At 34.9% G+C, this 12,577-nt stretch overlaps 1 long non-coding RNA gene across 1 annotated transcript in view; it reads left to right on the forward strand.

Moving 5' to 3' along the window:
• The window catches only part of LOC149995882 (uncharacterized), a 68,917-nt gene extending 58,367 nt beyond the window's left edge, over positions 1-10,550 (forward strand). Inside the window, exon 4 of the long non-coding RNA XR_016507462.1 lies at positions 10,470-10,550. This is a non-coding gene — a long non-coding RNA (uncharacterized LOC149995882). The remainder of the gene's footprint in view (positions 1-10,469) is intronic.
• Positions 10,551-12,577: the final 2,027 nt, after the last annotated feature.

Raw genomic sequence — 12,577 nt, forward strand, 5'->3', positions numbered from 1 at the left:
GGGTCTGGCCTATATTTTAGTGTTGTTGACCACAATATGAAAGAAAAGTTAGTTACACAAATGGGATTGTGCTTTTCCTCTAACCATCCGATCAAATAGTTTTTTTAATCTGCAGCAACAGAAGAGATTTGGTGTTGTCTATTTAGCCCTGTTCCCCTATATCCAACACGCACATCAATGCCACTAGGGCAGTCAGTGCCCTTTGGAAAACTTGTCCACTGTGTGTTTTCTTGGAAGCTGCTGTGATTTTCTCAACAAAAAGAGTGCTGGGTGGCCCTTGTGTGCTTGCCTACACCTGGTAGGATAAGTGTTTTGTCCTGTTATTGGTTGTGCTGACACACTTTCTTGATATTTCATCTAAAAAATGTTTTATTTGTTTATTTTAGTGGAGTTAGGGTCAGTGGAAATTGTTTAATTGCCTTGAGTGCATTAAATTTAAAAGCCAAATACTCAGTAGTATAACCCCAAATTAAATGTGATAAAAATCATAAACTTTGGAACAAAAGATCTTATTTTAGGTTCTGGTTCCATCAACTGTGTAACTATGTAAAATTGGACAAAGTATATTGGGCTTCATCTGTAAAATAGAATAATCATATCTATTTCTTAGGTTTGTCTGGAGATTAAATAATTTGATTAATGTATATAAAACAATTAGAAGAGTACTTGGCAGATATTATATATGACATTAAGGTTAGTTATTATTATTATTACAAATATTCTTAAACTGTGTCTTCTGATATGTGACTTGCTACTTCAGAATTTCAAGAATTAGTAACAAGTTTTATTGATAACTACTCTGATTCAATTCTGGTTAATGCAACTTGTTTGTTTTTAATGAAAATATAATATGGGCAAAAGATATAAATACATTTGAGTTCAGTAGCTGACAGTTAAGCACCCATGCAACTGTTAAATATCCACTCCATTCCAGAAGAGGTATAAAAAAAGTAAGATATAATCTTCATCTTCAAGGACATTAAAGTCTAGTAGTGTTTACATGCTGGTGAAAAGCAGAAGTGTGTGTGGGGGGGAGGGAATGAGGGTACCTGAAAGCATTATATGTAGTTCGTTAAGAACTGATGCCACAAATGCCACTTAATTATATTCATTTATGTATTGATTTAGTGCTTTGATCAGTTATTCATTACTATGTGCACTTAAATAGAATTAATTAAATCTTCCAGGTACAGATAGATACTGTTTTCATAAAAATAAAATATAAATACACTATACGCCTTTAAGGATAGTATGATTATTATTTTTTGCCTTTAGCAAAAATAAGGAAATCTAAATTTAAAAAGGGAGAGCTTGTAGGTGTCCTGGGGTATGGAAAGGAAGTTTATTGTCCCAAATAGTGGGTTTCCTAAAATGATGTCTATAGGGAATGCATGTTATATATATTGGCAAAGCAAATTTGTGACAGAATTATACAAGGAAGACTTTATTCAAAACTATTGCAATAGGGGATGAGACTATTTTAGTATCAAAAAGATAATAACTTTAACTCTACTGAACCAAAAGGAAGGAGAGTTTTTAAACACCGTGGTGAGCTAGTAGGAAAGTACTGGAAAACGTTGGGCAATGTGATCAGGCCACCTATATTCCCTAATAAGAACTTATGGAAATTAGCCTTGCATTCTCCCACAGAGACTGGGAGATATGGGTGCTGTGTTTCTTTTAGGTTACATTCAAAAAGATCATTCTCAGAAAGACATTTTGGGGTTACAAAATTAACAAGGGGCTGGGAGAAGATTTATGCCTGAAAGGGACAGAGAGATAATTAATAATTGGAACTTTCCTAAATGCTGCTCTAGGAAAAGCAATATCAGAGGCTTGTAGTGAAGAAAAATCTGGCTAATATAGAGTTGAACGGAGGAAGAACAGTGAGGTTGTCTTTGTCAATATTCTCTTTCAAAACACGTATCTGCAGTTATTTTAAGACTAGAAAACAAAATAGAAAATGAAACAATAAAAATTACTAACAACAAATTACTAATAACAACTATAATAAATATGTAGCAAATATGTGAGAAGAAAGTCCCAAAACGTGACCATATTGCTAACTCAGCAGTGCTATTTAATGTATAACAAGACTCATGGATAATGAAATTACATAACAAAAGACCAAGACAGATAAACATCTAACACTGACCAATGTTTCATAATTATGATGAAAATTGCACACAGTTTTTGGAAACTGAACTTGAACTGAAACCTATTGCCATGATAATGCAAAACATAAAAATGATTCAAAGGCTGCCTCTATTTGCCAGATTACATTTCATTCAATATGAACAGATGCTCTTGCATTTAGACAAACTGTACCTCAAAACGAAAAAATTACTTTTGCTGCTTTATAGAAGATACATAATCTGCCAACTATTTTTCCAAGTAAGTATGGCATTAGATAAATAGGAGAAACAGTTGTAATTATGATGACAGTACCTATTTGCAACTGGCTATTTCCTCTGGATCACATTTTCATTTCTAGTTTTGTAAGTTAAAATATATTTTAAATTTTATGCTATGAATAAAACATTTTAATGCTAGTGATATTGATATTTCAAATTTTAAATAATTATTGCTGGATTGCAGACTTGCAATTAAATTATAAAATGAGACTACAGAGCTCTATAACAGCTGTACTCATTAACTTCCTAAATAGCTCTACAATATTTCAAAATACAGTTCTCTTGAATTTTTGAACAATGCTGATAATTATTTAGTGACGGTAAAAGATTAAAAGGACAAGATTCTCTCAAGAGGGAGAAAATGAGGGTTTGATTTAAATTATATGTTGTTTTTAAAAATTTAAACAAGAAAAACTGCCATTTCAGTATGTGAACAGTTACATAATCATAGTCATCACATTACCATCAGCATCACCATCATTATAATCATCATCGCTATCAAACCGCCATCATCACATATAAGCTTAAGTGGGAAATAAAACAGATTTAAACATTTACCTGACATCCAAATTCTCCTCCAACTACTAAATGTTGTTGTTTCTCTTGATCAGTTTAAGAACTTTGCACCTCTGATTCTCCTCTGCCCATCAACCTTTGCAAAAATCCTCCACAAAAACTGCACTTGGTAAAACCATCAAACGAATACATGTGCTGAAGTTTGCTATTTTTTTCAACCACTGAACTACATCTTTAACATTGGTTGTCCCAATCCCTGTAAATGGTACCAAATCCGTCTAGTTGCCCAAGAAAAAATATTGAGATTATGCTTGGCACTTTGTTCTCCACTATTCCATATATAATCTCTAGTGATATTATATGCATTTGTCATAGTGTCTATCTACTTCTCTAAATATCCACTGCCATGAATCTTGCTTGAATCATTCAATGTTATCTTGATGACTACATTTTCCTGCTAACTGGTCACCCTTTTTTCTCATGTACTCATGCAATCCATTCTCTACATGATAAACAGGTTTATCTTTTAAAAATAGTATCATATCAATTCATTGAACAAGTGTTGGTAATTTTCCAGTGTATCTGGTTAACATTTAAACTCATTTAAAAGACCCTTTCTGCAGGGGCTCCTAATTATCTACAAAATCTACAATTTCACTGTTCTACTTCTTGCCCAAACAGTTCTGGGTGGCCTGGTCCCTCTTCATTTTCTCAGACATACCCACTGCCTTCCTGTCTTACGGCCTTCACATGGTAGGTTGTTTTTTCCTGCTCAGTTCTTTCCCCAGAATTTTCCATGGCTGTTTTCTACCCTTTGTTTGCATATACCCACACTCATACAACTGTATACAGTAAATACGTGCAATTTATTGCGTATCAATTATATCTCAAACACCTCAGAAACACTGTAGCTCATCTCTGTCTTCATTTTTCTTCATCTCTTTCCCCTCTTAATTTTGCTCATATTCCATATCTCGATTTGCAATTAAATATTTGTTTGCTTATGTTTTTTGTTGCAATCAGGTGGATCACTTTTTTAGTTAGACTTACAAGTCAAAATGTATATTTTTAAATTGTATTCCATTAATGAGATGCTTTTAAAATTGTGCCTGACAGCGGCAGACTGACTACAGTATATGCTTTGGATGATAGGGATCATGTATGTACCATCTGCTGCTTTTCATTCAGTGTAACAGAACACTTGTCATGTAGAGTTCTAAGTTGTACGTAAATACAGGGTGGGGCCAAAGTAGCTTTACAGTTAAAAGTATGCAAAACATAGACTTTATTATTGTATTATCACTTATTAGTTATTGTATTTTTTCATATGAACAACTATAAACCTCTCGTTGCTTCACCCTGTATATTTTGAATCAGTTAATAAGGAAGGAAGGAAGGTGAATGCTCCTCTTCCTTCATAAGCAAACTTGTAAGTTCCCATCACTTATTAACCATAGCCTGGGAGATTTTATTTTGTGCTTTTCTTATCACAGACACATTTGTCAAAAATAAAAATCATCAACAAATAGTATTGTATATTACAGAAGTTGATTGTGTCATTCTTCCGATAAACACACTCCTTGGTGGAATTATATTGTTAGCCTAGTCTACCAAGGAGATCATTTAAATTACAAAATCAAAAATCCTCCATAAATTGTATATTAGGCTGCTGCCTTGATTTCACGGGTGCTAAATTTTCCTATATGTTTGGAAGAAACATGGTATAACTGAAGCTTACTGCTGGAACTTTCTGAGTATCATCAGATAAAAACTGAGAGAAAGTACATTATATTAGGTGCACATTTCCTCTTTTCCCTTGAGAAATAGGATAATAAATAAATAAAAGAACTTTAAAAAGAGGCTTACACTGAGTCCTCATCTGAAATAAGAACATCTACCACAGTCTACTTGAGCACAGCTGGAGGCCTTACTGAATAAGAACATTGAGTTCTCCTTCAAGCAAGGTTAATTTAGAGCTTTTCTGCCTTCCGAATCATCCATAAATTAATTTCTACAGCCTATAACACTTTTATTAGCTCTTTCAGGAGAAAATTTGTATGTAATGTGCATGAAAATCTTATAATGTCACATTTGCTGCTTAAGAATGAGGTAGAATAGCAAATATAGTTTTGGCTGTATCTTATGCTTATCAATTAGCAATGTTATCAAAATACATGAGTTTTAAGAATGAATAAAAAATCTAAGTTGTGTACTAATTAGAACATTTTCTCTGCTTTGATAATTTTAAATGTACCTCCCAGTGCCTATTTATAATGTGAGGTTGTTCCTTGCTTTTCAATTTTGCTATATTTAATTAATTGCGATTTACTTGTTGGTCCCTTATTTTTTTTTTTATTCCTTGTCTTCTAGTGCCTGATTATATGAACAGTATCACTTATTTAACCACTTTTCTTAAATTAGCCAGGTTTCCTAAGCAACAAAATGGGTTTTGGACTAAAAATAATTACTGACAGACTATCTGTCATGATTGGCCTGATTTATTATTAAACAATGTATGGCTATCCTTTCCTAACCTTATCAAATTACATATTGGTATTTAGCCAAAAGCATTTCCATTATGCAACTAGTTTATAATGTACTCCAAGAGTCTTATAGTGCTTGACTAGTGACCGTGGAATCCTGGGATTTCTAAATTGTGATAAAATGTGAAATCACTATACACAGAGTGGTTATAGCTTAGAAAACGTATTAAAAAGGTAGGTCTTATGTGAAGGGTTCTAACCCGCTGGTCTCCTTTCTCACCCCACCAGGCCCCGGCACCACGTGAAACTGCAATCATCACCTTGCTTAAGCTCTGATTCCCAGCTGAGACATTTTCCTCTGTGAACGTGTTTCTCACAGTCTCTGCAGTACCAGAAAGACAGGGTTCAACTGTCACTGAGCTCAGTGGTCTCTGTTCAAAGAACAGAATAAAAAGAGCAAGGCATCAAAATTCCTTGTCCTTCCTCAGTAAATAGTTACTGCATTGAGAAATATCTCCCTAAATTCATATATACATACGTAGGCCAGAATCTAGCGGATCAAATAGTGTATAAAATACTGCTAAGTAGTTTTTAATGAATAGAAAATCAATAGTTTTAGTGAATAAATGAATAATTAAATGAGTACTTAAATGAGTAAATAAAGCATTAAAAGAATTTTAAAATCATAAATTTTAAGTATAAAGTGGAATGGAAAGTTGTGGATTTTCATGAGAGCAATTTAATTTGTATTTGATTTAACAATTCCACTTAGGATTCCCACAGATGGATTTCTTATACATTGATATATTCTTTTTTTTTTTTTTTTTTCAGCTGAACATTTTATTTTATTTTTTTAAATGTGTTTTATTGATTATAATATTACATTTGTGCCAATTTCCCTTCCCTCTGCTCCCCTCCACCCAGTGGCCCCCCTCCCTCCAGTTGTCCCCCCCTTTTAGATCATGTCCATTAGTTGTGCATACAGTTCTTCTCAACCTCTCTCTGTCTATTCCATTCCCTCCTACCATGATCCTTAATTCCTATATCATCTCCCTCCCTCTCCCCATTCCCCCTCCCTGTTGACCTCCCCCCAATATGTTCTCCGTAACTATAGTTCTTTTTCCACTCTCGTTGTCTGTTTAGTTTGCCTTTGTTTCAATTCCCTAGCTTCTGTTGTTTCTTGTGATGCAGTTTTCATTTTAGATTTCATTGTCTTGATCCTCCTTTTTCTAAACCAGTCCCTTTAACATCTCATATAACAGTGGTTTGGATCTAATGAACTCTTTCAGTTTTATTTTGTCCTGGAAATACTTTCTCTGTCCTTCTATTCTGAATGACAATTTCGCTGGATAGAGTATTCGTGGTTGTAGGTTTTGGATTTTCATTACTTTGAACATTTCTTGCCAGTCCCTTCTTGCCTGCAGGGTCTCCCTTGAGAAGTCAGCTGATAGTCTAATTGGGACCCCTTTGTACATAATTCTTTTCTCTCTCTTGCTGCTTTTAAGATTCTCTCTTTATCTTTAATTTTTGACATTTTGATTATAATGTGTCTCGGAGTGGTTCTCCCTGGGTCCAGTTTTTCTGGAACTCTCTGTGCTTCCTGGACCTGTAAGTCTATTTCCTTCCCCATGTCTGGGAAGTTCTCCTTTATTATATTTTCACTCAATTTTTCAAGTTCTAGTTCATCTTCCTCGCTCTCTGGCAAACCAATGATTCTTATGTTGGGCCTTTTATAGCTGTCCCAGAGGTTTCTGATCCTCTCATCGTTGCTTCCCATTTCCTCTCCCTGCATTGGTTGACTTCTTGTTCCTTCTCCATATTCCAGTTTGTTGAAATGAACTCTGGATTTTTTTTCCTCACCATCTGTCTCGTATGTGGTTTTGTTCCTTTCGTTATGAGTGTTTTTCACTTCTTTCTCATCTTTTTCCAGATCTTTTGTGAATTCTGTAAGCCACCTGATAACAATGGCCCAGAACTGAGCATCTGACAGGTTTCTTATCTGTTCATCTGTCAGGTTCTCCATCTGTTGCCTGGTGAGCTGTGCCACCGGGATTTCTATAGTTGTCTGCCTCATTTTGACAGATGCGTTTTGTTTTCTTGGGCCGGCTGTAGGGGGCAGTGCCTGTGTAGTCGTCACAATCCAGCGACCGGCGCCTGTCCGCGACCTATTTCGCAGCCCTGTGGCGCTTTCTTTGGGGGCGGGGGTCCAAGATGAATTCACACAGTTATTCCGCTAGGAGACTGGGATCCGTCCTCCCGCCCCCCTGGGCCTCACTGTTCAAGGCGATGTGGTGGCTGCTTTCCCCAGCGTTGGGGTCGCGAGCTGCCGGGGGTTCGACTGCAGCCGGGGTTGTTCTCCCTGCCGCTGTCCCAGGTGCGACCGCAAACAGCGCCGCCCCCTTTCGCTTTTACCTGCCCAAAGGACGCCGCTGGTTTATAACTTCATATGTTGGGCTTCCGTGTAGTTTTATTTTCTGGAATTTCTAGTTATCCTTTGTTTTGAAGTAGTTGTATTCCTCTCTAGTTGTAGAGGGAGACCTAGCGCGTCCGTCTAAGCCTCCATCTTGGCCGGAAGTCCTTACATTGATATATTCTTAATGTATGTATTTACTTTTGGCTCCTTCATTCTGTTAAAAAAATAGATAATCTTTCTTAAGAGAACTCAAAGTCTTAACAGAAAACATGGGCATAAGAAGGTTGGGGAAGTTATTCAGATAAGTACAAAAGAACATTTAAATAAAACTCATAATGTGAAAAGAAGAAAAAAGTCAGAAAAAATGTTAAAGATGAGCCTCAATAAGAAACATGTCTTCTTTGAGGAGGATTTTAGTTAGAAGGTAATAAAATACAGACTTTGAATGGGTACAAGATTTGAAAAGTTGAGAGCAGTAGGAATAATGGGTGATTGAACTTAAATTTACAAAGTAGAGAATATTAACATGGACAAAGGGAGGGTGCGATTAAAAGTATGATGCAGAATAGACTGAACTAGAATAAATGTTACATGAACCAACAAAATAATTTAGATACGCACAAGATGTTGATGGTGTGTTATAATGAGAGAAAAATAAAAAAGAATTGACAAACATATGAGTTGACTCTAACTGTATTTAAAAGTTCTTATCTATTCAAGAATATTATCAAATTGGAGTGTGGTAAAATTAGGTCTTTTTTTCCTTTCTTCTTCTTTTTTTTTAATCTTCTCACTCTTCCAACTTCTACCCACCGAGGGAAGAGAAAAGGATGCTGAGATGTCTGCTTAATGTGATATTAAGGTTCACAATGAGGTTTTAGAAGCTCAAAAATAAAATTAGCAAGTAAAATAAGTGCAGTTCTAATGGAACTCTGAAGGCCAAATAGTCCAGAATGGAATATGATGATAATTGGTTTTCTTGAATACTTTTATGTCTTTATGTCTGTTTTGAGTGTCCTATTGGACTCATACAATTTTATTTTCATGTTATCAGGATATTTCTGCTCAATAGTATAGCAATATGAAGAAATTCCATCGTTTTATTAGTTTGACCAATTAGACCATTTTCTAGAATGTGTTGAACTGTTTTCATTGTTTTGTATGTATGTGACTTCTATCACTTATTTTAATATATATATATATAAATTCTTAATCAAGTTACTAGTTTCTGTTTCAACAACTTAATGTAAAAAATGTATGCAAATGTGTTGATTTTTATTTATTTATTTTTTTAAATAATTTATTTGTTTGTTTGTTTCTTTATTTTATTTGAGAGAGAGGAAAGGAGAAAGAGAGGGAGAGAAACATCACTGTGTGGTTGCCTCTCACTCGCGCCCCCAACTGGGGACCTGACGTGCAACCTAGTAATGTGCCCTGACTGGGAATCGAACCAGCGACACTTGGCTCACAGGCCGACGCTCAATCCACTGAGCCACAGCTGCCAGGGCTTAAATGTGTTGATTTTATATATCATTTTTTATTTAATTTTCAGTGCTGTAAAGATAAAAATAATACTGATAATATTTTTAAAATAACTTAGATATGATCCCTGTGATCTCAGTAGCCCCATTGAAAGAATTTCTCCCATTCCCCTCCATATTCATGATGACAATGGCAACCAAAATAATTTTGTACCTGACAACATCAACATTCAGTTTTCACATATGAAGTACAACTGAATGACTCAGCTTATTTCTACACCTAAAGATTTGAGCAAATAAATGTAATAAAACCCAAAAGCCTAAAGATGCACAATTTTTACATTTTTAGTGTTCTTAGTGTTTTATGGATACTAACTTGTTTAATTAAAATAATCCTATAAAGTAGAAAACATAATTATTCCCATTTTGCAAGGGGGATACTAGAGGGCAGAAAGGTTATGCAAGATTTTTCCCAATTTCACACACTAGTACAAGTTTTAGGCTGCATTTAACCCTTATCTGTGCTCTAGCTATAGAGTTCTATTCTCTATTCGCTATTTCATATTTCACTTTTAAGATGTTATTTTAAATTTAAAAAGCAGTGATGTAATTCCATATATGTACAATTAAAAACATTATAGGTTATTAAAATCCCCTGATTATCAGTGATTTTTTGGGTTACTAAAAGTTCATCACAAGTGAAATGTCTGAAGTCATTTTCCTCTCTGAAAAGATTTATGCTGCACTGTAATCTGAAGAACAGACAGCACACTTCACCTTTTCTTTTAAAAGTGTTATTCCAAATAACGAATTCTTAACAAATGACTTGAAACATTTTAATAAGTCTTTTTATTTCTAACTCAATAGAAATTTATTTTTTAATAAAGAATTTGAAAATAATGGTTGAGTTTTCTATTGCAATTCTTTTACTGCTGAAGCTAATTTGTAAAAATCTTAAAGGGATTTTTAAAAGTAATTTTAATATATGTATTGTGTTCTAATTGTAATATTGAATATAGAAGGTATTTTAAAGTAATATTTTATCAAGGATGAATTTTTAAGGAAGTTGAAATTGCCTCAGTTCATTGTCCCATTCTTTACAATTGGATTTTGTGTCCAAAGCATGCACTGATTAATTAATTAAACTAATTTCTATTGACAGGTTACTGGGTTCCAGACCCTGCTCTAAAAGCTGTCAGAACAATAGAGAACTAAGAAAAGAATGCATCTCTATGGTTCTATTGTCTCTACGGTTATCTTTTCATTGGAGGAGAGAGAAAAGAAAATTAATTAATTATACTGATACACAGGTTAAAAATTCTGGAAAATAATAATAGATTCAAGTAACTTATCCAAGGAAGTGATTTTTTGACTGATACCTGAGGAAAGAAGAAGAGCCATACTTGTACCCTATTTATCTGGGAGGAAGGACACTCTAGAAAGGACAGATATGAAGCTCAGAACAGAGTGACATATTCAAGGGAAAGGAATCCCTAAGTATAATCACAAGTGTCCTTATAAGAGGAATTCAGAGGGAGATTCAACTGAAGATGAGAAGTCAATGTGATGATGGAAGCGGAGATTGGAGTGATGTATTTTGAAGGAGGAGGAAGGGGTCACAGCCAAGGAACACAAGCAGCCAAGACTGGCTGAAAGAGGGAAGGAAAAGAATTATGCTCTCACAGCCTCCGCATGGAAAGAGCTCTGCCAACAACTTGATTTTAGGCTAGTGAAACGGATTTCGGATTCCTATCCTCCAGATTTCTAAGAGAATAAAGTTGTGTTGTTTTAATGAAGGAAAGAGAGAGGAGAGTAAAAGGAAAGAGAGAGGAAAGAGAAGGGAGGGGAGAGGATGGGAGGGAAGGGGAGGGGAGGGGAGGGAAGAGAGGAAGGAAGGGAAAACATTTAAAAAAATTCTGGTGCAGCTAGATCAGAAGACCGTTTTCTTGCACACCATCAGCAGAAATTCAGCTTGTGTTATAATGACAGACTTTGGAGGTTTTTAAGTGTATCATGGATGTGATGAGATTTATATTAAAAATGTTAGAGGGGACTAGAAACATATCAACCAAGATGCAGTGAGACATATCATTCAAGTGCAATTTGTAGACTTTATTTCATTGAAAGAAGCCAATAAAGTAAACAAACTAAATCTTATGATACTATTGAAATTTATAACAACAACTGGGTATTAGATGATATTAAAAAAAGAATTTTTAAAACATGTGATAGAGATATTGCAGTTACATTTTCAGGAAGAGCCTTTATCTTTTAGATATGTGTATTGAAATAAAAAGAAGTAGTGCATGATGTTTTTATGTTATGGGAAAAGGCTAAGTGAGAAATAAAAGAATTGTTCATGAATTTATTTTGAACTTGGTTAATGAGTGCATGGAGATTCAGCTTAAGTAGGAATGATTTATCACTCTGTAGAGTGTTAGTTTATCTAGTCTTCTTTGCTTACACATTTCTCCCATGTCCTCAAAACTAAGATGTACACCAGTTATGTGTCTTCATTTGTTTTCATTTTGGGGATTGATGGTATGGCTTTATCTACTCTATCTTACTTGGATGTGAACATATCCTATTCAAAACTTTTAATTCTACTTCTTTTTAATGTATAATTTCTAGGGATGCCAGAAGAATCTGGATGACTTCACATAACATGTTGGTATATTTCCAAAGGTTTAAAATTCCAGGACATTTAAGACGCAGTGTGCTATATTTGCTACTGGGTCACTGAGTCATCTAGAAACTTTTAGTGGGAAAGGTCTTAAGTAGACCCCTGAAACACAGTTCAGTCCTGAGGTTTTCATCAACTCGAGGAACATAAATTTATGGATTCAAGATTTTGTTGACCCACTGATTCGCCTGATCCACTTGCCTGTAAGTAATTAGAGGCTGTCCTAATAGCTAAGTGGCACAGACATTTTCTTTCCTAATGCCACCCTTTGTATATTTGCCACTTTCTATGCCAAGATAGTGCTAATTTTATCAGCTGTGATGCCACCAAATGCCACGGGTAACCCATTTCTCATTTTTCTCTGTCAAAGAAGTTATTCCAGTGATTCTTAGTGCAAGCAATCAAATCCCAGATTCCCACTTTGTGATCTATTTCCAAAACTTCCCAGCTACCTATTACTATAGCAGTCAATGACCAGTTAGGGGGCAGATCATCCTCTCAAGATAATTCCATAAGATTTAAAGGGAAGTTTCTCAAGAAGAAAACCAGGGGAATAAATATCTCAAATTTACACTTACCCCTTTCTC

Source organism: Furipterus horrens, unplaced genomic scaffold (assembly GCF_987537825.1).
Source record: "Furipterus horrens unplaced genomic scaffold, mFurHor1.1.pri manual_scaffold_12, whole genome shotgun sequence".
NCBI classification, from domain to species: Eukaryota; Metazoa; Chordata; class Mammalia; order Chiroptera; family Furipteridae; genus Furipterus; species Furipterus horrens.